Here is a 25,881-nt window from a genome sequence, read left to right on the forward strand (position 1 = left end):
TCATGAAGTCTGCATGTGTGGACCAACACACCCGGCCGCGCACGCACGCACGCACACGCACACACACACACACACACACACACACACACACACACACACACCACACACACACACACACACACACCTGCACATGATCACACTTGATACCTCATACAGGTGGGGGACGAGTATAGTAGCCTCTCCCTCCTAACCCAGTCGTAGCCACACCCTCATATGATATCAAATATTGTCACAGATCTCATTTCCAAGTCCCTCAGTAACAGGAAGACTGTTCATTTAAAGTCAACAGAGACCGTGGCTGTGTACGATCCATGAAGTGGGTGAGTGGTAAGTGATACTACTGTACATGTTGTGCTGGCGGTGGTGAGCTGCCTGTGAATAATAAACCCAGGAGACCATTAACCAGAGGTTGTTATCTCCTTCCAGGTACGTACTGTGCAGATCATGGCGCCCAGGCTGAGCCATCAGTGAGTAATGCCCTACGTTAGACTACATGAGCAAACAGTGTGTGTGTGTGTGTGTGTGTGTGTGTGTGTGTGTGTGTGTGTGTGTGTGTGCGATGACCCAACAACAGAGTGATGACCTGGCTTGTCACCTGCTGGCTGACCAGGTGTTTCTCTCGCCATCTGGGTGGAATACTGAGGTGGGGAGGTCAGGCAAGAGAATCCCCATGGGAGAACACATGAGTAGGTGTGGCAGTGGTGGCTCTGCGACGACGGACATGGACGAAATTGGGTACGGTAAGATATAAGAGGAAGTGAAGTGTGTGTGGAGGGGGAGGCAGTAGACCCGGCAAGGCCTACATACAAGTATGTGTGGAGAGAGGGAGGGAGTTGGACGAGTGTGTGTGTGTGTGTGGAGGACCTATAAGCAGGTGTGCTGGGGATGAATCACCTGCCTGCTGCACTGATGAATCATAAAGTGGCTGACGGGTACATTGTGATGTAAGGCTCTGGTGGGGCAGTTCACTGGTCTATCTTGTTGGCGTATTGCGTCTCCTGTGCGGCGTATTTACAATATTGTGTTTGCAGTTCCAATATATATATATATATATATATATATATATATATATATATATATATATATATATATATATATATATATTTAAAGATCTGTGTATAAGATACACACGCCTATATTTTTGCCCTAAAAACATACAGTTAAGCTCACATATGCATCGAAGCTCATTTAAGTCTCAGAAACACTTGTATAAGTACTAAGTGTATTGTGGACACACTCAGGCGGTCTACTATATGCATTAAAGAGCACGTTTAGAAACACATAAGTATACATAACTTTTGCCAAAATTTCTATTTTCTTTTAGATTCATTTGTTGAAAATTCAGTATGGTTTTGGCATAAGGTTCTTGGCTCGAGCGCGTATGAGAAATAGGATAACTTTTCACTCAGTAAACCCGCTGGGGAGTCTTTATTTTTTTATTCCCCTAAAGGAGAGAATTTACTTGCATGAATTTTATACCACTGTAAAGTTTGCAGTGGGTGAGGGTCTGTAGCTGGCCCGGGATTAGAGATGTGGTGCCTGGCTGATCTCTCTCTCTCTCTCTCTCTCTCTCTCTCTCTCTCTCTCTCTCTCTCTCTCTCTCTCTCTCTCTCTCTTGTGTCCCCCCTTCCACAAGTGCCCTGTCCCTTCCCGTGCCCCTTCCTCGGGCAAAATCTCCCCTTCCCTGTCTTCCTTCCCAGATTTACCCCCTTCCCTCCTTTCCTACAAGAACTTCCTCCTTTCCCTACGAGAAGTCTTTCCCTCGTGTCCTAGAAGAACTGCTTCATCCTTCTGTTTTCATCATGTCAGTGTTCTCTCCCTTCTCTCCGAAGCGCTCCCTACCACCTCTTCTTGGAGTCCTTGCTCCCTTCATTCTCCACATGGCATCCACCTACCGACTCTCTTCTCTCCCTGAAGTACTCCCTTCCTTCCTTCCTTCCTTCCCTCTTCAAAACACTCCTCTCTCTCTCTCTCTCTCTCTCTCTCTCTCTCTCTCTCTCTCTCTCTCTCTCTCTCTCTCTCTCTCTCTCTCTCTCTCTCTCTCTCTCTCTCTCAACCCTGAAGTTATCCTCTCCCCTCCCCAACTCCCAGAGCACTCGCTTCTCCTCCTTTCTGTTACCCACGCTCCTCATCCTCCTCGTCGTTTCCCTCACCCCCTCATCCTCCTTCCATCGTCCACGTTCCCTTCCTCTCCCTCTCATCCCAGTCCTTCCCCTTTTCCCTCCTTCTGTACTCTCCTCCCCTCTCCGCCCGTTCCCCCTCGAAGCACCACTTTAATTTTCGGTGTTTTTGACGAAATCATCCTCCACACCTCGCCCAGGGGCGGCCCCACTCCACCCTCGCATCCGGCTCTGCCCATTTTGGCAGCAGGTGTGAGGATGGATGGTACTACAGCAGGTGTGTGAATGGACGGTGCTGCAGCAGGTGTGAGGACAGGTGGTGCTACAGCAGGTATTCAGACGGGAGGTGCTTCACACGTGCACATGACTGGCTTACCAAACTGAACAAAACTTTTCGTATTTTCATTTTTCGTGTGGAAGTTGAGCATACCATCCGGTGCGGGCTGAGGCTGGAGCGCGGCGGATGTGTCCGTATTGGCCGTGTGTGATACCGTACATAGAACGGGCGTCCTTGTGGATCAGCTCACTCCCTCTTGATAACCATGCTCTAATTATAGGTAATGATCTCTCTCTCTCTGCACGATACGGCGGGAGAGTTGTGGGCTCGTGTGTGTCTGTGATTACTGTTTGTTTGTTACAGGGAGAACTTCTCTCTTGAACTTGGTATACATGTACCATGTCTTTATTCCTGTATGTACACACACACACACACACACACACACACACACACACACACACACACACACACACACACACACTTACTTCAGCTTAAGCTAGGCACCCATGTAGAGACCTGCCCCAAAGGGAGGATGAACAGATTGGATTGGCAGTGGGTCCGACTGCAGGGCCCAGGAATCGAACCCATGCGTCATACGAGGGAGAGAGAATTCCTCACTGGTGTTGCCGTGTTGTTTTGCCTTATTATGTAGGTACCATGTGTTTACTCTCGTGCATACACACGTAAGAGGAAGGACATAGTGCACATATACAAGGATAAGAGGCGGGGCGCAACTCGCACCCCGTAACACAGTAAGAACAGTGGTCACAGAAGAGGCCTCTGCTACATGCTACAGGTGACCTCAGCCCGTTTCGAGGAACCTCCCCTGACATGCGTCCTTTGTTCCCTACCACCAAGATAATCTGTCCATTAAGATAGTCTCCTCATCACTCCTGTCTGAAGCTCTAGCTTCTTTACCATCCTCCCGAGTGATACATTTCCAGAAGCTTCCAGACAGTTCAGAAACAGACAGTCCACCCAGCCGTTTATCTAAAACGGAGCTCACTCTCTCGGTGAAATCTAAGAAGTTGGTTACACATGATCTCATTTCTGTAGAACCGTTCTCTCTCTCTCTCTCTCTCTCTCTCTCTCTCTCTCTCTCTCTCTCTCTCTCTCTCTCTCTCTCTCTCTCTCTCTCTCTCTCTCTCTCTCTCCACTCAGGTTGCTTCTCCTTTGCAAGAAGTCATCCATTTTTCTTCTGCTTATCTTTGTCGACACTTTACAGACCTTGCTTATCAAGGGGACCAGTCTCTCTCTCTGCACATCCTCCTGGTCTCCTTTCTCAAAAACAGGTGGGTCGTTTGCCCTTTTTCCATTCCCTGGCACCCTACCTTTGTCCAGCGACATCTTGAACAAGATTTCAAATGATCTGCCAAGCGTATGTGCACATCTAAACATGTGCAGAAATTTCGTCTGAGCATGAGCCTTGTCTGGGTTGAGACCCTATAGTGTCGTGTGTTTTGTAGATACTTAGTGCTTTCCATTACCTTCTCGACCCACTTCAGTGGTGTTGGGGATCTAGTATCTTCCACTGTGAAAACACTTTTGAACTTGTCACTTATGTCCTTACATATCTTCACATTGTATTTGACAGCTCTTCTTTCTGAATCCCTCTGCCTTATTAGAAGTTCTTTAACTGACGATTTACTCCTGATGAATGTGTGGAAAAGTTTTGGATTGTCCTCTGCCTTGTCGACATTATTCTTTTCCAAGTCTCTTTTTTTTTCTCTCTCTCATCCTGCCATATTCATTTCTTGCTCTCTTGTACCTTTCAAATGTTGGCTGGCCAGGACTGTCGTCTGTATTTCTGTTACAGTATATCCCTAAGCTCATTCGCTATTTTGATTTCTTTTTGAACCGGCCTTAGTCTTTTTACCCTCCGCTATGTATTTGAGATCAAGGGCAACCATGATTCCCACTCGTCCCTTGTGAATTTCACAGAACCTTCCACTACGATGTATTGGTTCAGTTTATATTGCCATAAAACTCGCTGAGTTCTGTATAATTTCCACGATTATGTATCCTTTTTGGGTCGGGTTTCATCGCTTCTCTTTTCAAGCTCTCGTTCACCAAGTAATCCCACTCTTGCATTACATGATCACTTCCACTTGTATCATGAATGATGTTCTATATATCCATGCTACTGTGTGTGAAGGTAACATGTGGTGATGATAGTGTGTTGGTCCCTCTAACGCCATTGTACTCAGTGAAATACGGGGATAGACTATCTTTGCTGTTTACACTGAGAGCTTAAACCATCATGACTCTTGTCACCATAAGATTCGAAATTACCCCAAATGTTTCTTATAATTGAAGTCGACCATGATTAGTATTTTTACGTCTGTGAGAAGTGCATGTTTTACTGCCACATGTAAGTGTCATCATGGTTGTTGCCCATTGTTATAAATGTATATTTGCTGCGGATCATCGCTCTTTTTTCCTCTTTTTTTTTGAGGATTTTATGTGAAAACAACCATTTTTACACGTCTTTCTTTACCGTTACTCTTTCCATTTCGTATTGCGAGAAAAGGTCTTCTTCCAGTATTTTATGAAACTTGATGCTTTTTTTTTCATTCTTTCTATCAAGGAAGGCAATTATCGTCCTTTTGTGTTAAATTTTTTTTATTCTTTCTAGCAAGGAAGGCAATTATCTTCCTTTTTGTGTTAAATTTCTGTGTTGATTCGTCAACCTCCATGCCTCTGGCTTTCTCTAAAAATCTCCCATTTTGCTAACTTAGATTTATTTATGCTCTGCCCTTTTCTAAACCTGTCACTCATTGGACCACGATATCCCTGAGTGTTCTGTGCATATTATTCTTTCTACAGCTTCCCTTAATTTCCTGTGTACCTCTTGTTTGGGTGTCTACAGTGTCCATCAGCCCCCATGTTGAACAGCCCTAGAATTTGCCCCTTATCTCGCTCCTCGCCAACCGTTGTCGGTGCTCACCGTACTCTGTGCTTGTGGGATGCACCGTTTGTCTAGCAGCCTCTGGGACATACAGAAAAGACTCTTGTAACTATTTTTTTTATTATTATTCGTATTTGTTTCTTTCCTCTGGTTACCTGATTTCTGAGCGTTCTCAACTGATTTGATTTTGTACTCGTACTTTTTGACTTGTATTTTTTTTTTAATTCATGATATTCTCTTTCATCTGCTGATGACTTTCATGATTCTTCGATTTGATTCCTCTCTCTCTCTCTCTCTCTCTCTCTCTCTCTCTCTCGCTGTGGTAAACACTGGTGTTGTGCCTCGATAATTTCAATTAATTTCCCCAAGCTTTGGCTGTGTTTATTTGTGTGTGTGTGTGTGTGTGTGTGTGTGTGTGTGTGTGTGTGTGTGTGTGTGTGTGTGTGTGTTGAAGTTAATCATTCGCAGAATACAATCTTACAGGTATTATTATTTTTTCTCCCAGTTGTCACAGCAGGTCAGTCATTCGCTATAAGAATTTTTTCTTTGGCTTGCCTGTCATGTGAGGCAAAGGTATTATTAACTGCCCAGGCTTGCGTTCTGATGATTATTTGTACCATGTACGCTAGTGTGAAAGTATTCTAGTGTGGTACCCTTGTGGAAACATATTTAAAGATATGATTTGATTATATATGGAAGGTAAGTTACGCATCGTATAGATATGAATTGATCCTATAGGGTAATTAGTAATTGATCCTGCGGGGTGATTAATGATTAGGAGTGATCAGATCTGGCCTGGAACTGTGCAGAGTTTTATCCACATTAAATACTGAGCAATAGGAGCAGTAGAGGTGAGTTACTGGTGTTAATACCAGGGCTTCTGGTCACTAGCGGGCGTCGGGGGGTAAATTAAGGGAGGAATGGGTTATAACGAGGCCTTTCCGTGACTTGGCCGAGGCCTGCAGGGAGGGAAACTATGTGGGTAGGGAGGAACCTAGTGGAGGGAGGTCCTCAGTCAACGGCGGACTCTATCCATCCATCCATCCAGGGGACTCGTGAGGTTGTACGGGAACTGTTGTGTCTCGGGTCGTCGTCATCCTAGTTGGTGGAGATAACAGGTTGGATGAGTTGCCTGAACCGACTTGCTGACCTAACGCTTGCGACACTGGACGTCCCAGAGTCCAGCGAGCGTGGCCTCTCCTTGTGGAGGTATGAGGAGGAGGAGGAGGTCTGGCCAGCTTGTAGGCCTTAAATAATTCTCCTTTCACGTGTTTTTTTTTTTTTTTTTTGTGTCTGTAGCAGTAAATTTGCTGTAATATTGAGGGAGACTCTGGTTGATGGTGAGCCGGTGAGGCTGGGGAGAGGGAAGGGGTCGTAGTGATGGGCCGGCACCGCTAAGGAGCAGGCGGCACACTCCTTCCTTTGATATTGTTGCGTCCTTGCAGTGCACGGCGCACGAGATTACTGCTCGTCTGTTACGGGGATACAGTTTTACACTAGTATTATCCCAGTGTCTTAACTTGATATGCAGTCAGCTATACAGCCACAGGACACCAGTTATGAGGCTTGAGCAGCCATTAGTCAGAACTCCGCTTGTGAACACGGTCTAGTGGGCTCCTTTGGAATGGGAAGGGTTTTGACCGTCCGCTAACTTATATTTATATATATATATATATATATATATATATAGTCAGAAGCTGGTGACGGAGTTTGGTAAAGTGTGTGGAAGAAGAAAGTTAAGAGTAAATGTGAATAAGAGCAAGGTTATTAGGTACAGTAGGGTTGAGGGTCAAGTCAATTGGGAGGTGAGTTTGAATGGTGAAAAACTGGAGGAAGTGAAGTGTTTTAGATATCTGGGAGTGGATCTGTCAGCGGATGGAACCATGGAAGCGGAAGTGGATCATAGGGTGGGGGAGGGGGCGAAAATTTTGGGAGCCTTGAAAAATGTGTGGAAGTCGAGAACATTATCCCGGAAAGCAAAAATGGGTATGTTTGAAGGAATAGTAGTTCCAACAATGTTGTATGGTTGCGAGGCGTGGGCTATGGATAGAGTTGTGCGCAGGAGGATGGATGTGCTGGAAATGAGATGTTTGAGGACAATGTGTGGTGTGAGGTGGTTTGATCGAGTAAGTAACGTAAGGGTAAGAGAGATGTGTGGAAATAAAAAGAGCGTGGTTGAGAGAGCAGAAGAGGGTGTTTTGAAATGGTTTGGGCACATGGAGAGAATGAGTGAGGAAAGATTGACCAAGAGGATATATGTGTCGGAGGTGGAGGGAACGAGGAGAAGAGGGAGACCAAATTGGAGGTGGAAAGATGGAGTGAAAAGGATTTTGTGTGATCGGGGCCTGAACATGCAGGAGGGTGAAAGGAGGGCAAGGAATAGAGTGAATTGGAGCGATGTGGTATACCGGGGTTGACGTGCTGTCAGTGGATTGAATCAAGGCATGTGAAGCGTCCGGGGTAAACCATGGAAAGCTGTGTAGGTATGTATATTTGCGTGTGTGGACGTGTGTATGTACATGTGTATGGGGGGGGGTTGGGCCATTTCTTTCGTCTGTTTCCTTGCGCTACCTCGCAAACGCGGGAGACAGCGACAAAGTATAAAAAAAAAAAAAAAAAAAAAATATATATATATATATATATATATATATATATATATATATATATATATATATATATATATATATATATATATATATATATATATGTATCTCCATACCTGCCCCAGGAGTCCCTTCTGCTGCAGAAATCCTGAAGTTGGGCACGTCCACCGGCCGGGAGCACAGGTTATGTAAAGTGTTGTTATGTTTTGTGTGCGTCAGTCTGCAGAAGGTCCAGAACAGTTGAGCCAGTCGATGTGCATGAAGGATCTAGAGATATACTAAAACTGTGTTTGTAGTGATGGGTGATGTCCAGAGCGGAAACGGGAGAGTGTGACTCGTGTTTGTCTGAGGAGTGTGGTTCCTGATGTGACTTTTGTCTTAAGAGTTTAAGACCGAGTTGGGAGGTCGGTTGTTTAGTGGTTGTCGGGTTATTTCAGTGTATGTGTGATTTGTCAGTGTTATATCTGTTGGAGTTTGAGGTATGTGTGATCAGAGGTGACTGAAGTGCGAAGTACGTGTGAGCTTTTTTTTTTTTTTTTGAGAGATAGGTTGAGTTATCAGTGAGTGGTTTCAGTGAGAGTATTGTAAAACTGACTACAGAGCATGTTGAGGTGGGACTGTACAGGGAGGATTTTTCTTTTATTGTGAAGGTGTTGAGTGTTTGTGGTGCGTTTAAAGGCGTGGAAGAACAGGTTAGTGAGGCATTGCTTAGTATGGAGCGGTTCAGTTGTTTGATTGTTTGCGTAGGACAGTGTTCTTTTCTGTTCATATATGGTGCCGTTTAATGTTGAGGGCGTTTAGTTTGCTTATATATATATATATATATATATATATATATATATATATATATATATATATATATATATATAGATAGATAGATAGATAGATATCCCTAGGGATAGGGGAGAAAGACTACTTCCCACATATTCCCTGCATGTTGTAGAAGGCGACTAGATGGGGAAAGGGCGGGGGGTTGGAAATCCTCCCCTCTCGTTTTTTTGATTTTCCAAAAGAAGGAACAGACCTTTCCATGGTTTTTCCCTTACTGCTTTATATTCTTTGGTTCAGTCCACTGACGGCACGTCGCTCCATGTATACCACATAGCTCCAATTCACTCTATCCAATGCACGCTTTACACTTTCCTGCATGATCAGGCCCCAAACGTTCAAAACATTCTTCACTTATTCCTTCCATCTCCAGTTCGATCTCCCCCGTTTCTCTCTATTCTCTCCACTCCTAACTCCTGTACCCTCTTTGTCAACCTCTCCATGTTCATTATATCCATATTTCCAAACCATTTTACACACGGCCGACGTTTCTGTCGACCATGCTCTTCTTATTACCACACCACTTTATCTTATTTCTTAATCAACCCTCCTTACACATCATATTCTCTTGTTTTCATACACTTCATATAAGGCCAACACCTTACGTCCAAACAGCACCGCTGGGACCTCTTTGACTTATTACAATCCCATCTTTACCTCCCTAGTTAATGGCCTAATTTTCCACACATTCCTCAACGCGCACAAGACCTTCGCCCCCTATGACTCGCTAAGTCCCTATTATTCGCAGCCATTTTCATTTCTAGGTATCCAAAACTCTTAACTTCCTCCAAGTTCTCTGATCAAACTGTCATCCTAACTGATCTGTCTCTTTGCCCCGGCAAGCCTGATAACCTGGCTATTATTCCCACTTACTCTTACCTTTCTCTTCACAAACTCTTCCAATCTAACTTAAGCAGTTCTCACTCGTTTCTGCCAACAGCGCCGTGTCATCAGCAAACAGTGACTGACTCACCCCCTGATCCCCCCTCCTGCCCTTGACAGATTGCATACTTAATCATGTCCCCATAAGCCTTGCATTTATATCCTTCACAAACACATCCATAAACAGATTAAACAGCCATGGTGACATCACACACCTCTGCCTCACACCCAACTTCACCTAGAAGTACTCGCCCTCCTCTCCTGCCCGTTTTACTCTCTTGATGCTCCCTGATTTAATGGCTTTTCTCCCACAACATATATACGTAACACCTTTCATAGCATGTCTGTCAACCCTGTTGTAAGCTTTCTTCAAATCCATAAACGCCACATACATATCTTTGTTTATTTTAGCATTTTTTTTTCACACGTTCTTTAATGCAATAGACCTGATTCACACATTGTCTACCACTCTCGAAGCCACATTGTTTTTCCCCAGTTTGAGATTCTATACATGGCATCACCCGCTTGATAACTACTCTCCTATTTAACTTATCAGGCACACTCAGGAAATTCATACCACTGCAGTTCGAACATTCACTTTTGTTCCTCCCATTGACGTGTGTATATTGGCTCTATAAAGGTATTTCACCAATCCTCAGGCATCTCCCTATGGTTCATACAGTTATTGATAATCATAACTAACCAATCAACATCATTGTCACCCTATTCTTGAGAACTTCACAAGCAACAGCATCCGCTCCAACCGCCTTGTCACACTTCATCTTACGCTTGCTATGTCTCTCACATCGCATACCTCCCTAACTCAAGTAAACAACATCTTCCCTGTCATCAGACATGTTCGACAGTCCTTCCAAGTACTCATTCCGTCTTTTTCCAATCATTTCTGCCAGTTACTCTCCCTCCCCACCTTGCACACTCCTTCCTCAGTGATGTTTCCATATGTTTTCTTGTTTTTCTAACACTGTTAACCTCCTTCCAAAACATTTTATCATTCTCTCTGAAGTTTGCTAATACTTGCTGAACCCAACTCTCATTAGGTCTCTTTTGCAGCCCTGTGCACCTTCCTCTTGATCTCCTGCAGCTATCTCTTGTACATTATCCAATCACTCGCACTCTTTCCCTGCAAGTAACGCCCATACACCTCTCTTTTTCAGTAGGAACTTAACTTCCTCATCCCATCACTCAATCTCATCACTCAACCTTTTCTCGCATGACCACCTCCCACATTCTGCATGCCACCCGCTTCTCTCGCACGTGCCGAAACTGCTTCCTTAAAGACCTCCTTATTCCTCATTTTACCGAACTCCGCCTGGTGAAAAGTCACCTTTGATGAAGCTGTATAATTGATGGTCAGAAAGAGTCTTATGAAAGACCTTCACACTCCAGAGGAGTTCACATATACCAGCTATTGGAAGTAGCTCAGTCATGGCCTGCAGGAGCACATGAGAAGTAAAAGAAAGGCCGCATTCGCTCACATCCAATCTCTAGCTGTCAAGTGCAGTACGCTGAAACCACAGCGACCCATCTACAGCGAGTCCTTACAGACCTTTCCATTATTTCCTCCAGCCGCTGCACATCACTTGGTTAAGTCCAATGACAGCACATTGGCCCATGTAAACTAAAACGTTCCAATACACTCTCCCCCATGCACAACTTTCACCCTCCTGCATGTTCAGGCCCCGATCACTCAGAATCATTTTCACTCCATCCTGCTATCTCCAATTTTGTCTCCCTCTTCTCCTTGTCCCCTCAACTTCTGACACATTACACCATCGTGTCAACTTCTCCTCACGCTTTCACTCCATGTGTCCAAACCATTTCTGCACACCCTCGTCTGCTTTCTCGGCCACACTGTTTTTAAGTACCACACATTTCTCTTATCCTTTTATTATTCTATTCTGTCAAACCACCTCACTCCACATATTATCCTCACACATTTCATTTCCAACACATCCACCCTCCTCTGTACATCCTCATCTGTAAACCCACGCTTTGCATCCCTGCAACATTGTTGGGACTAATATACCTTGAGAAATACCAATTTTCGCCCTCCCACTTAACGACCTGTCTTTGCACACATTCTTCAATGCTCGCGGAACCAGCTCGCCCTCAGCCACCCCATGACTGCTTCCACTTCCATGGTTCCATTCGCTGCCATGTCCACTTCCAGGTATCTAAAACATTTCACTTCCTCCACATTTTCTCCATAGAAATCCACACCCCAAACTGACGTATCATTCTACCCAGATAAACCCAGTAATCTTGCTTTTATTCACATTTACTTTAAACTTCCTCCTTTCCCACACACACTTCCGAACTCAATCACTAACTTCCGTAGTTATCATCAGCAAACAAAAACTGACTCGCTTTTCACCAAGACTCTCTCATTCATGCCCTTACCACCCTCACTAAACAAATTGAATAACCATGGTGATTATATATATATATATATATATATATATATATACATTTGTCATGATTATCATTGTCATTATGCAGCCTCAGAACTTTTATAGGGCTCTTGCGGCTTTGAGGGTGCACTCCACTCAGGAGCTGGGTACTGATGGACTCGTTTGAGGCGAAAAGGTCCATGACAATACTGTACTTGCTCTCCATATGGTCGATGATACAGCCTTCGTGATGGGGACATGTGCCTCGCGGTGTAACATACTCCAGTTTACGCCAAGCACCCACTTATCGACCAACTTGAAGGGGGGAGGATGGGGATGAGTGCGTATGTGCGTATGGTTATGGCCATCCTTGGTTCTGCGTTCTCCTCCTCATGTTCAGCTGCATACTCCTGGAGTCGAGTCTTTATAGACCCATCTTATGAAAGCTTTTATCTGGTGCCAGACCAGAGCGGCACGAAATTGAAGACGTGGTGGTTGAGGGAGGGGTGGCGGAGGAGGCGGCCGGGGGAAGTACGCTTTTGATGTCTAACCCGAAGACTTAGACCCATGTTGACTCAAACTGATGCGCTGAAATTTCCCCTCGGCCGTTTTATACATATAACTGAGAGGAGATGTGTTACGGGAAGACTGGCGACCTCTATATAGCACAGCAAGTCTTCGTACCAGAGAGAAGGTCTGGGAAAGGCAAGGTTAGAGGAGTGGGGAGGGAAAAATCTAAGAGTAAATGAAAATGTTGGTAAGATTTAAACTATGGCAAACTTCAAGTGAAGGCGGAGATAAGGCAACACAATGGTCTCTCGCTCTTTTTATTGTATCCGCCTACAAAAAAGATTCTATTCCTGGCCGAAGCCTTTTCCAATAAACTTTGATTTTTGGTAAAAGTTCTGTTGTAAAGCATAACCGCGCCTTCTCACTATTTGAATATTTGTAGGAGACTTTTGCAAACATGAGCGAAATTGAAATTTAGGTCTCCTCGGTTTGGCCGTCTCCACTGGTGGGGTTGGGGATGGGATATTGGATGGTGGGGATGGAGGAGGAGGATGGAGGCAGAGTTGGGAGTCCGGGACGATGAGGGAGGCAACCGTGGTGTTGAGGAAGGATGAGGGAGGCTATGTTGGGGATGGAGGAGGATAAGGGTGACTACAGTGGCGCTGGAGAAGGCAGCGATAGGAGTGGATGAGAGAGGAAGGAGGAGGAGGCAGCGGTAGTGATAGGTAGGGGTTTATGGGGGAGGTTACGGTGGGGGAGACTGCACTGGTGGGTGAGCGAGGTGAGGCTGGGTGTTGGAGGAAGAGGAAGGAAGAGACCGCGGTTGGGGTGAGTAAGGGAGGCATCTCTGGGGGGTAGTTGGGGAAGGACGAGGGAGGCAACAGTAGGGTTAGGGTTGGGCTCAGGAAGATGGAGTAGCCAGTGAAGGGTTGGGTTGTAGGCTGGGCGGAGGGAGACACACGTTGGCCGGAGGTCCACCGCTGCCACAGTGCACCGCAGGAGGCAACTCTGTACATCAGAAAGAAATAATTGCAATGATTGGAATTAGAAAATACGTGTTGCAATACAATTTTGCATGATATATCGTAGGTTAGTACGTAGCATTTTTGATAAGGATAACTTCAGGTGAAGCCCATATATATATATATATATATATATATATATATATATATATATATATATATATATATATATATATATATATATATATTCTCATTTTGTGAAAAGATGGTATGCAGCGAGCACATCTTCACCGGAATCCCCACACCAGGTTGGACATCAAGTGCTAAGACGCATCAAGAATTCCCTTTTTGACATTTTTTCTTCTTTCGCAATTCCCTGATCCAGCCAATGTAAAATTCCTGCAGTGGTATCCGGGCCGAAGGCTCCTGATCCTATTGAAATGTCAGTTATGCCTCCTGAGAGCCCGTGATCTCATTGACCTGTCAGTTATTCCTCCGTGCAGTGTAGGACGTGTGCTCCAGGGTCCAGGCGGTGTAGGACGTGTGCTGCAGGATCCAGGCGGTGTAGGACGAATGTTGCAGGATCCAGGCGGTGTAGGACGTGTGCTCCAGGGTCAAGGCGGTGTAGGACGTGCGCTGCTGGATCCAGGTGGTGTAGAACGTGTACTGCAGGATCCAGGCGGTGTAGGACGTGTGCTGCAGGATCCAGGTAGTGTGGGACGTGTGCTTCAGGGTCCAGGCAGGAGAGGCTTGGCCAGGCCGCCCTTGTAGAAGTGGTGGTGGTGGAGAGTGCGCTCTGCTCCAGGGACTGAGGCAGGCAGCCAGGGGAGGACACGGAGGCAGTGAGAGCCACGCACCGTGAAGAACTCTGGCCAGGCGAGGGAAGGGCGCCGAACGAGAGAGAGAGATGAGAGAGAGAGAGAGAGAGAGAGAGAGAGAGAGAGAGAGAGAGAGAGAGAGAGAGAGAGAGAGAGAGAGAGATGGACAAACAGGGAGAAAAGTGGTTGAAGAAGTAGGGAGGGAGGGAGGTACATGAGGAGGTTGGCAGGAAGGCAAGGGAGTTTGATGAAGTGAGAGAGAAGGATGGAGAAAGGTGCGGAGGGAGGAGGATGGTCAGAGGATCGGAAAGTAGGAGGGATGAGGGATGAGGAAGATGGATGAAAGGATAGGTTGAAAGGAGGCGACAGGTCACCAGGGATAGACAGTTGAAAGGCGGATAAGGGGATGGAGGAAGGAAATAGAAAGGTTGACAGGGATAGGGAGAGAGGGAGGGACGAATAGATTGGCGGCATGGGGATTAGGGATTAGGGGTAGTAGGATGAGGAGAGTGGGATAGGGGTATAGAGAGGGAAGTGGTGTGGGATAGAGGCAGGGTTGGAGAGGTGGACGGGGGATAGAGGAGTGGAAGATTTGTTGATCAAAGGAAGAGAGACTGCAGATAGAGCAGTGATGTGGCCACCCCTCAGGTGCTCCTCTGTCTTCCTTTTATCCATAAGAAAGAGAAAAGATAAAGCTGCATTTCTCTGTGGCGTGGGAGGTCTGCACTCGTGTTCCCGAGCCAAGTTAGTATATGTATCGCGTCTTCGCATTTGGAAAACCTGTTTTGACGGCTGTTGAACAATTTGACTTCCACCTGCCTTACAAAATGCCTGAAAACATTTTCTACACGAATGCGTTAGAAACAAACCACAGCCACAAACAAGCAGTTATGTACATAGACCAAAACATCTACGAAACACATGCAATTCTGATCAAGTAAATATATGCAAACTACGTCGTAAACACCCCAAAATGTGGGCGGTTGGTTGTGGGGCAGGGAGAAGGGGGGAATACCGGAGGGGGGGGGGGAGTTGGATTGGGGGCAGGGAGAGGCGAGAGAGCATTTGAGGGGGTGGGGGATCTTGGGGCGGAGAGAGGTGGTGGTGTGGGAGGGGGGCAAAACTCACAGGAGTTTGAGTCTTTGTGAGTCGGAAGCCTGAGGGGCAGGGTCAGGGAGGAGGCTGACACTTGAAGAAGTTACTTAGAAAAGTTAAAGTTTCTAGTGCTTATGATAGCCGGGGCGGGGCTGAGGGAACATGCAGCCATGGATAGACTGACGTTTCTGGTCGAGTTTTGAGGAGAAACGCGCAAACATTTTGCCTACTTGAAGGTCGTAGTTTTAGTCTTGGCTGGGGGTTAGTCTTGCTGCGTTACAAGGTAAAGGAAGGTGAGACAAGGCAAGGTACGAGAAGGTTAGGTATGGTAAGGTAAGGTTGTCTTCGGGAACCTTAGCATACCAACCATATATACATACCATTTACTGCCTCATCATCATCGTAGGGTGCCTACTCTCTGCTTCCTTCCCAATTCCAGTTTTCCATTTCCCCGTAGTCCTTGTGTCGTGCTGGCCTCCCTCTAATTTACCAGACTCCTCAACGCTTCCCGGGAATCAATTTTGGAAGTTTGACGGCTCCCGGAGTCCGTCTCTGTATTTTCAATCTTCTCAACTCACAACTTTATTGACTGACTAAATGTTTCTGAGGAGGGCCGGCCTGGACGCTCCAGCACTTGCCTTCCTTACCACGTCCGCTCTGTTTAGACATACGCCTCGCCTTCTCTCCAGATTTCGCTCAACCAAACTTGAACAAAATGTATCGAGGGTGGAAAATAATATCGTCAGTTAACGTTGTTTATTATTTGCATATACCATTTATCCCAATGGTTTACTCTCTGTTTATATTTGCTGCTCAGGTTCCGAATACAATGGTTCAGGAGCTGTGTCAGTTCTGCCACTTGACATCCGCGGGTTAGGAGAGATTAATGGTGTCTTTAGCGAGTGGTATGGTATAGTGTGTCACGTGGAATGATACGAATTACTCCCGTGTTCTGAGACGTTCTCTGGTACGGCTCTTGAGAACGACTGTTCTTCCCCTGAGCACGAGGGAACAACCTCTGGGGATGATTTGCTTTATGGTGACCGACATGGCACGGGTATATAACCTGCCGCTGTCAAGGACATTCGGGTGTACGAAAAAATATGTATAGAGAGAGAGAGAGGAAGTAGAAATTATCCAGGGGCTCCGCAAGTGAACCTGACCCTCTAAGGGAAGGGTTATATGAAGAGGGAAAGACAAGAGGAGAATTCCACAGCTTATCTGTTGGAGGGAAGGAGGAGGTGGTGGTGTCCTAAGCCATAACAGGTGTCGGGTTAAAGGTTATTACCTCAATCATGCTGTCAAGCTGAAGTGGTTAAGCTTCTTTGTAATAAGATCCGCCACTCATACCTTACACTCTAACGTAACTTGACCTTCGGGGCGTCAAAAGGTTAAGGGTCACGTGAGGTAATTGCTCGCCCTAGTTTATTTGCTGCATTTAATTACTCGCCCTAGTTTATCTGTTGCATTTCAGGCCGTCAGATATTGATGACGTCATCTTTCACGGTATGGGGGGCGAGGGGAGACGTTGTTTTCCTATCTTTCTACTTCCGTCCTTCCAAAAGTTGTCATTGTTCATTTTTTTGTTCATTCTTCGGAGGATGCAGCCGTAATGGAAGCTGTACGTACACTGGTCCAGTAACGCCGAGATTCCTCTTTCATTATCCCCCTCCCGTCAGATTTAGGTCGTAATTCTTCATTTTACGAGATTTGAGGACAAACTTTGGGGGATTCTGATGTCTGCCATATAAGTCTACGGAAATTAGTCTGATCACTTCCCTCCAAGACAGAGAGGATGAGAGGGAGGGAAGATTCACCCCCTCGTATTTCAAGTTTCCCACAACTCGATTTTATTTCTAATTCATCCATTTGAATGCCTACATGGGTGGAAGTCCCCTTCTTTTATCTTCTGTGTTCCCATCCATGTTTTCCATCCCCCTTCCCTGTTACCCCAGAGTCCCTCCACTCCGCTCCCTTCCTGTTTGTCACCGCCTGGCTCAGTCGTCAGTGCCCAGTTCGTACCGTTAACAGAGAGCAGATTGAATACGTCCAGACGTTTGTCATAGGTCGCGTGTCGCCGTTGATGTCCACGAAACCTTTTGATTAACCTCTTGAACGCGACGGTACTGCCTTGAACACGACGGTATGGCCCTTGCGACACGACGGTACGGCCCTTGCAGCACGACGGTACAACGCATGAGTACGACGGTACGATCCTTAGGTGTGATGGTGTGCTTAACTTGCAATATACAGACTGTGAACTCGTCTCCAAAGGCTCAGATTGCCGGGTCGGGTCCATCTTCCCTTCTCCCTAACAGGAACATGCCTCCTCTCCAGCACCCAGGCCGGTCTGTGTATCCCTAACAACGTTGCCAAGACACACACCATCATACTTACTGCGTCTGTTTACCTCTCTACAGAGGCGTTTGTGGTTGTGGCGTCTGCAGAAGTTTTTGTGGTGTTATTTGACGGCTATTGAAACGCTTAAAACTTTATTTTTTTGTCTTTAGAAACGGTATTGATTTGGGTTCGAAACTTGGAGAAACTAGGTTTAGTTTCATTACTGAGAGTCTATAGAAAAATGAAGGTAAACACCCATTAAGTTTTGTAAAGGTAGTCCCTGTATGGGACACAGACAGAGAGAGAGAGGTTAGTTCTCGCAGGTCGTGTTTTAAGTCCAGTTTAACGTTTGTGGGTATTCTTTTTATGACGGAAACGTTTACCTTTTATTCAACTTTTATCTAAGAACGTTCGTGGTCTTTGTTCTTATTTTACGAAGCCAGGAACGTGCGTGGACTAGGTTATTTCGTTTCGTTTACCCAAACTTTCGGGATTACAGTTTGTCTACGAACTCCCGGGAAACATTTGCCGAGTCCACACAAACGTTTAGTTATCCTTTCAGCGTTGCATTTTTGATAATGCTGGTAAAGTTGGCTGGCCCAGCTGGACCCGTATTCTTTCACTGAATAGTTGTTCTCTTGTTGACTCTGTGAAACCATGAACTAACGTCTGGCGCTTTTGTCCAACGCTCATCTCTCAGATTGGTTAACTGTGAGCCTAGCCTAAGTTAACCTTGATATATTTCATTCTGAATACGTTAGCACCTCTTATGGTATGTTCGGAGAGTTGTATGAAGGAGAAACCAGTTCTCGTTTAATGTTAGAAAAGGCACATCTTTTCCTGTGGTTCTTATGTGAATTGGGTAAGTGTAGTTCTGTGTTTCTCGTGCCGTCGCTATGAATATTCACTTGTCCTAGCAACCACTTGAGCACGGCAGTACGTCCCTTGAGCACGATGGCACGACCCTTGGGCACGAACGTACGAAACTTGGGTATTGGCCATTGACCTGACCCCTCAAGGTTCATTTCAAAGGTGAGGTCATCACAGGATCTTGTCATTGAGTGCGTTGTGGACTTTAGGACATGATTTAAGTAGTTAATTATCTTCTTGATTTGCGACTTTAAGATGACAGGATAAGAACGTGGTAATTGTATAGACGTATCCATTTTGTGTAAGCGACGGGCTTCCACCACCAGAAATTTCCACATATGTCTGGGTTCTCGTCCTTAAGATTTTAATCCCAAAACTTTCCCAGGAGTATCATTAATCTTGCTTCCCTTTATCCACACAGTAGTTAAACATGATTAAGACTATTATAATGATTCAGGGCCGAGGTGGGTCTCTGGAACTGCCTGCGCACCATCCTGGCGGAGGTACCGAGACCCTGTACTACTACGCTAACCTGACTTTCCTTAATGATATATTTAACTGACCTTTTTTTTTTAATGGATGTTGGTGCCAAATAGGCCTAGATGCGGGGCCATTCATCAGATATGTGTAGGGCTGGCTGGAAGGTCCCCACCCAGCCCGAGCCTTCTTGAAGGACACAAGGAGTTGTGGTCCAACCAAAACCTTATTGACGTGGGACGTGAAGCCCACGAGGCTGATGGGGCCCCTCTGTGGGAGGGATGGAGCGGGATTATGGGGATGGTCGGGGGAAATTGAAAATATCTTCTAAGTCAGATTTATCTGTTGCATTACGACCCGTATATATCTTTCTTTTTTGTGTGTGTGTGTGACTCCATTAGCATAGGCCGGCCGCGAGATAAAACATTTAGGGTGGGAGGAAATATGAATGATTCTGATAAATGGGGGGCTATGACTGGGAGGCTGTCCCATTTATTATACGGAAAAAACAGGGCGACTTGAATGAGGGATGCACGGGAACGAGGCCCGGGAAGCCTAAATCAAATACTGGGGAGTGAGATAAGTGAATATTGGCCGTGATGGGTGTCAGTGACTCAGACCTGAGGAAGGGCTAGTCTGGTGGCTCACTAAAAGGGCGGGGTGTGAGGAGGGCGAGCCAAGAGTTGGTAGTAACGGGTGTGCCAGGTTTGGCGCGGCTGTGAAACATTGTAAGGATGTAAACATGGAGGTGTATGCGTCTTTGTAGTCGTATCTCATACTTGATGAGAGGAGTGGGTGTGTGTGCTGGTGTAGGCCTGGACTGCACGGCACTGATAGAATGAGTTGAGGTCACAAGAGTGGAAGATGAAGACACGATGGACGGACTGTGTGGAGAAATGTTCATGTCCGAGAGTGATCCATAAGATGAGATCTAGCACCACAGATGCTCATCTGTTGCTGGTGATTTTGAACGAGCCAACCTTCGGTGTGGCGGAAGGTATGTTTTTGAGGATATCACCGTTGTTAGGTGTTTACTGTGCAGTATTTACTTACAAATACGTAGCGCGATGTGTCTTTATATGCGGTACACCTGCAAAGTGAGCAGGTTGTATATTGTGGTGAATGTGTTGTAACTGAAGAAAGTGGTTTAGGTTATGTTGGGTGTATAATTCTGGAGAGAGTTTATCTCATAGAGTCAAGCTTGGCACGAATGTGAAGGATCAGGTTGAGTGTTTTACACGGGAAATACGTTTCCAGACGGCTTATCTCGAGGCCATGCTTGATCCCGTCGGCTCGACGTGACTTATTTAATTGCCGTCGAATTCTTCATTTTCTTGCTTCATGTTGCTCTCAATCCCTCGTATCGCGTTAAAAGGTATGAACCCTTGAGGACAACGGTGCAGCCCCTGGGTATGATGGCCTGGCGTCTGTCATGACCCTTAGGAGTCGCGTCAAAGGCCAGCCCATCTTACTCAGTGGTCCGCTCCCGTCATGGCCTTCAAGGCTGGCATCCTCCTGGTGAAGAGGTTCAGAAGACTGGCATCCTCCTGGTCAAGAGGTTCAGAGGGCAGACATCCTCCTGGTCAAGAGGTTCAGAAGGCTGGCATCCTCCTGGTCAAGAGGTTCAGAAGGCAGACATCCTCCTGGTCAAGAGGTTCAGAAGGCAGACATCATCCTGGTCAAGAGGTTCAGAAGGCAGAAATCCTCCTGGTCAAGAGGTTCAGAAGGCGGACATCCTCCTGGTCAAGAGGTTCAGAAAGGCTGGCATCCTCCTGGTCAAGAGGTTCAGAAGGCTGGCATCCTCCTGGTCAAGAGGTTCAGAAGGCAGACATCCTCCTGGTCAAGAGGTTCAGAAGGCCGGGCATCCTCCTGGTCAAGAGGTTCAGAAGGCTGGGCATCCTCCTGGTCAAGAGATTCAGAAGGCCGGGCATCCTCCTGGTCAAGAGGTTCAGAAGACCGGGCATCCTCCTGGTCAAGAGGTTCAGAAGGCAGACATCCTCCTGGTCAAGAGGTTCAGAAGGCCGGGCATCCTCCTGGTCAAGAGGTTCAGAAGGCTAGGCATCCTCCTGGTCAAGAGGTTCAGAAGGCCGGGCATCCTCCTGGTCAAGAGGTTCAGAAGGCAGACATCCTCCTGGTCAAGAGGTTCAGAAGGCCGGGCATCCTCCTGGTCAAGAGGTTCAGAAGGCCGGGCATCCTCCTGGTCAAGAGGTTCAGAAGGCTGGCATCCTCCTGGTCAAGAGGTTCAGAAGGCTGGGCATCCTCCTGGTCAAGAGGTTCAGGAGGCAGACATCCTCCTGGTCAAGAGGTTCAGAAGGCCGGGCATCCTCCTGGTCAAGAGGTTCAGAAGGCTGGGCATCCTCCTGGTCAAGAGGTTCAGAAGCTGGCATCCTCCTGGTCAAGAGGTTCAGAAGCTGGCATCCTCCTGGTCAAGAGGTTCAGAAGGCTGGGCATCCTCCTGGTCAAGAGGTTCAGAACTGACGCCTCAAAACGTCATGTGATCCTAGCCTGTCCCAGCCGGAGAGATGCGAGAGGGGCAGTACACAGGCTGGACTAGTAATGGCCGACTTTGATATATTGATACCCAGCTGAGACTTGTATGTACAGCATGGTTCTGATTAGCTTTGGTAACGATCCATCGCTTGTTTACACTTGTAGGTTAATTAGTGTTTTTGCTGCTCTTGGTAGAGTTGGCGGATTGGTTTGTCTGTAAAGTAGAACTAATTGCTTTCAGTTTTTTTCCATTTATTGTGAATTTATCATATTCGTTTGTTTTCCATCTAGGTGAATACTTTTTCGTTAGTTTTTCACTTAGTTATTTGAAGGCATTACCCACCTCGTTATTTGTTAGGTAGTTAGATAGATAGATAGATAGATATGTAGGGAAATAGAAAGATAGAGAGAATTGCCTTAATTTATCCTTGGAATGTTTGAATGATTGATTGTTTACATCATGAAGGACCTCCCCAGATCCTGACGATTGTTTGACGTCGTGTTGTGTTCACATGGCATACGTCCACACCTGGCCTTCACCTGCAGCTGGTGTGCGTTCACACCTGGGCCTCCACCTGCAGCTGGTGTGCGTCCACACTTGGGCCTCCACCTGCAGCTGGTGTGCGTCCACACCTGGGCCTCCACCTGCAGCTGATGTGCGTCCACACCTGGCCTCCACCTGCAGCTGGTGTGCGTCTACACTTACACCCGCAGCTGGTCTCTCTCTCTCTCTCTCTCTCTCTCTCTCTCTCTCTCTCTCTCTCTCTCTCTCTCTCTCTCTCTCTCACACACAGCACAGCACACCAGGCACTTGTGAGAACACACGGCCGTGCGTCACTCCCTCACTACCTTGTGACGCAGGTTCTTATCATTCAGGGGACGGTCGTGAAGACGACACTCAGCTTACCCAAGGAGTAAGAGATACCGAGCCATCATCGGCCCGCGTCGTCAACGCACACAATCCCGGCTCCTGAGATAAAAACCATCATAATCCTTTTTTTTTTTCATGAGTAAAACCTGCGTGGGTGAAACATTTGAATGACGCTTATATTGGTCGGAGTAGGAGACTGCGAACCTGGAATGAGTAAATGAAATGTTAGAAAGAAGATGGGAATGATTAAGATTCTCTCTCTCTCTCTCTCTCTCTCTCTCTCTCTCTCTCTCTCTCTCTCTCTTGGCGGGGTCCAGGGTTGAGAGAGAGAGAGAGAGAGAGAGAGAGAGAGAGAGAGAGAGAGAGAGAGAGAGAGAGAGAGAGAGAGAGAGAGAGTGAGTTCTGAACTTTCACCCGGGCTGTAGTATAAATGTTTTGCCGCCGTGGTTCCCAAGGTTGGGTTGGTGGGGGTGTGGGCGGTCGTGGTGGGGCTCTTGAAGGCTGGCTCAGCAGGAAATGAAGACCATTCTCAGCGGGTCGTTTCCCCCGGGTGTGGCTGTGTGTGTGGGGGGTGGGTTGGTTCTCTTGCTGAGGTGATTTAAGGACTTGCAAGAAGAAAAAAATGAGGTATTAAAAGATCGTGTAGGAAGTTATCGTCTTATTAATATAAGTTTCTAAATTATCCCGTTGAAGCCTACTTTAAAGTTGAGGTCGGTAGCATGCGATGGTCCCGGGTATTGGCGTGTTGTGCGAGACCCAGGTAGGTGATTGGTCCTCCCCGTGGCTTGACGGTGAGGGAGACCTTATGTGAGTGGTCCTCCCCGTGGCTTTGACGGTGAGTGAGACCTTATGTGATTGGTCCTCCCCATGGCTTGTCGATGGGGGAGACATGTGATTGGGCGTTCCCATAGCTTGACTGTGGGGCAGACCTTAAGTGATTGGTCGTCCTCGTGGCTTGACGGTGGGGCATACCTTAGATGATTGGTCGTCCCCTTGGCTTGACTGTGGGGGACATGTGATTGGACGGCCCCATAGCTTGACGGTGGGGGAGACCTTAGTTGATTGGTCGTCCCCGTGGCTTGACGGTAGGGAAGACTTGTGATTGGACGTTCGCATGGCTTGATGGTGAGGATGCTGTATGGTATTTGGCTGTGTGACTATCGTGGAGGTCATGTAACCTTGGAAGCGTCTGATACAGCGTTACCCGAGGTGCACTTAGTCAAGGGCGCTGCGACCCGTCGCTATAGGGAGCCTTAGTGCTGGTACCGGTGTGACGTCGTTCGACGGTACTCGGGTTGTCTTGTGATTGGTCGATGCTTGGGTCTTCCGGAGCAGCAGCAGGAGCAGCAGCACCTGGAACCTTTTGACTTCCTCCTCTCGCAGTCTCGCATAGACTACAAAGGTTATTGAATTTCTTCACCTTGCACATGAGGGACTCTTGAAGGTGCACAGCCATTCATACACTTCACACATAAACATTTGCTCGTATGTTTAGGGACTGGGCGTCGCATGGATGGGGCATGACGTACACGGGACGTCATGTGGATGGGCGTCGTATCCCGCCTGTGGGCCTCTCGTTAAATGTCATAAGGGTGGATGGAGGAGGGTGGGTACCCCGTTTGAACAGCTCACGAAAGGGGGATCCTAATTATGGCAAATTTTGGACAAATGTTCAAGTTCTTGAATACAGATTTATTCATAACTGCACCAGGACCCCCTTTTCCAGGAATTTCTTCAGCTCCAAGGCTGCGCTACTTCCAGTAGCGAGGAGGTGATGAACTCCTTTGCAGGGAGAAGGTGTTTGACGAGCCAGTGCTCCCAGTGATGCATCCTCGCCAGACGTGACTTTTCACCAGCGGTGTAACTTCATGCCGTTGGAGCCCGGCAGTACTTGTTTCATATATATATATATATATATATATATATATATATATATATATATATATATATATATATATATATATGTCATATTTGCCGTGATATAAGAGTGTTGGTTATATGGGTAGAAACATGGACTTTATAATGACAACTGCCTTTATAAGTCCAGTGAAATGTGTCTTTGAAAATGATAAAGACATCTGCCATGGGCGGTTTTAGTCACATCTGCCATGGACGTGTGTTGAGTCTACCATGAAAATGGTGTGCCAGTGTTTGGGCACAGTGAGGTAGTAGCAGGCTCACTACTGTTCCAGGTGAGGCCTTTGTCAACCATGAAAGGCCAGGTCAAAGGGGAGGCGGTCATGACCAAGGGTCGTGCCATCTTGCCCTTAAGGTTGATCAGGACGATGTTTATATTTTGAAGTGATATTTTACTGACGTGATGTCGAGATATACTTAACAGGTGCCACGGATACAGCTAGGAGGGAAAGTGATGAAGTATAGAGGAGGAAGCATATAAGACTGTTCGATCGTCTTTTGTTAAAGAGTGTTGGTTGAATCTGATGACATCCGGTGTAGAGGAACTAGTCACTGTGTGTTCTGCTAGGCATCAGCTTCTCTCCTTTCTTTCTTCCGATCAGAAAGTGACTTACTCTTCTCCCCTCGCCCTCTCACGTGCGCATGCCTTCACACTCACTCCTCCCTCACTCTTTCACACCACTCTCTCTCTCACGCCTTCACGCTCATGTCTCCCTTACTCAGTCCTTCACGCTCATCCCTCCCACACGCCCTCACGCTCATCCCTCCTTCACTCCTTGACACTCGTCGCACCCTCACGCCTTCACATTTATCCCTCCCTCATACTTTCAGACGTGTCCCTCTCTCATAGCCCAAGGATAACAATAGAGAAACGAAGACAAGGAGGACTTGCGATTCGGATGTCGTATGATTTTCTTTGTATTGTAACAGATTATATCAACTGTGTCCAGATGTACTACTGTTGGTGTCGTTAATGATCAAGCCGTATTGCTCAAGTCCTCATCGGCCAGACTAAGAAATACTGCTGATGTGCACAACGTTTATACATACAGGACTGCTCATGTCCTCACTATTCAGACATCCTGCTGATGTCCTCAGTTGTCAGACATCCTGCTGATCTCCTCAGCTTCCAGACATACCGTCTCGAAGTTACCTTTATCCATTCACTTCAAGAATGAACTTAGTTGCCCTGTAGACGGTAAAATTGGTGGCTCATCTCTTTTGAGACGATTGTTTCGATAAGTATTTTATGGCGTCCAGATTAGTTAAGCCCTTCTTTTTCTGCACCTGATTCGGATTTAGATAACTAGATAAATCGTTTGCCTTGTTGCTGTCATCGTATAAGATTTAGATTTAGATTAAGGTTGGGCAAAGTCGTTCATTTATTGCCCTGGCAGGGCTGATGGCTTGGGAGGATGGCACGGGGGGTGGGTCTTGTTTGAGCGAACTTCCCCTGAAATGGTTCAGGAGTCTCCTCTTAAACCCTGCGGCAGGACGGTCAG

At 46.6% G+C, this 25,881-nt stretch overlaps 1 long non-coding RNA gene across 1 annotated transcript in view; it reads left to right on the top strand.

Moving 5' to 3' along the window:
* Positions 1 to 426: 426 nt before the first annotated feature.
* The window catches only part of LOC139759568 (uncharacterized), a 274,680-nt gene continuing 249,225 nt past the window's right edge, over positions 427 to 25,881 (top strand). Inside the window, exon 1 of the long non-coding RNA XR_011715149.1 lies at positions 427 to 467. This is a non-coding gene — a long non-coding RNA (uncharacterized lncRNA). The remainder of the gene's footprint in view (positions 468 to 25,881) is intronic.

Source organism: Panulirus ornatus, chromosome 1, assembly GCF_036320965.1.
Source record: "Panulirus ornatus isolate Po-2019 chromosome 1, ASM3632096v1, whole genome shotgun sequence".
NCBI classification, from domain to species: domain Eukaryota; kingdom Metazoa; phylum Arthropoda; class Malacostraca; order Decapoda; family Palinuridae; genus Panulirus; species Panulirus ornatus.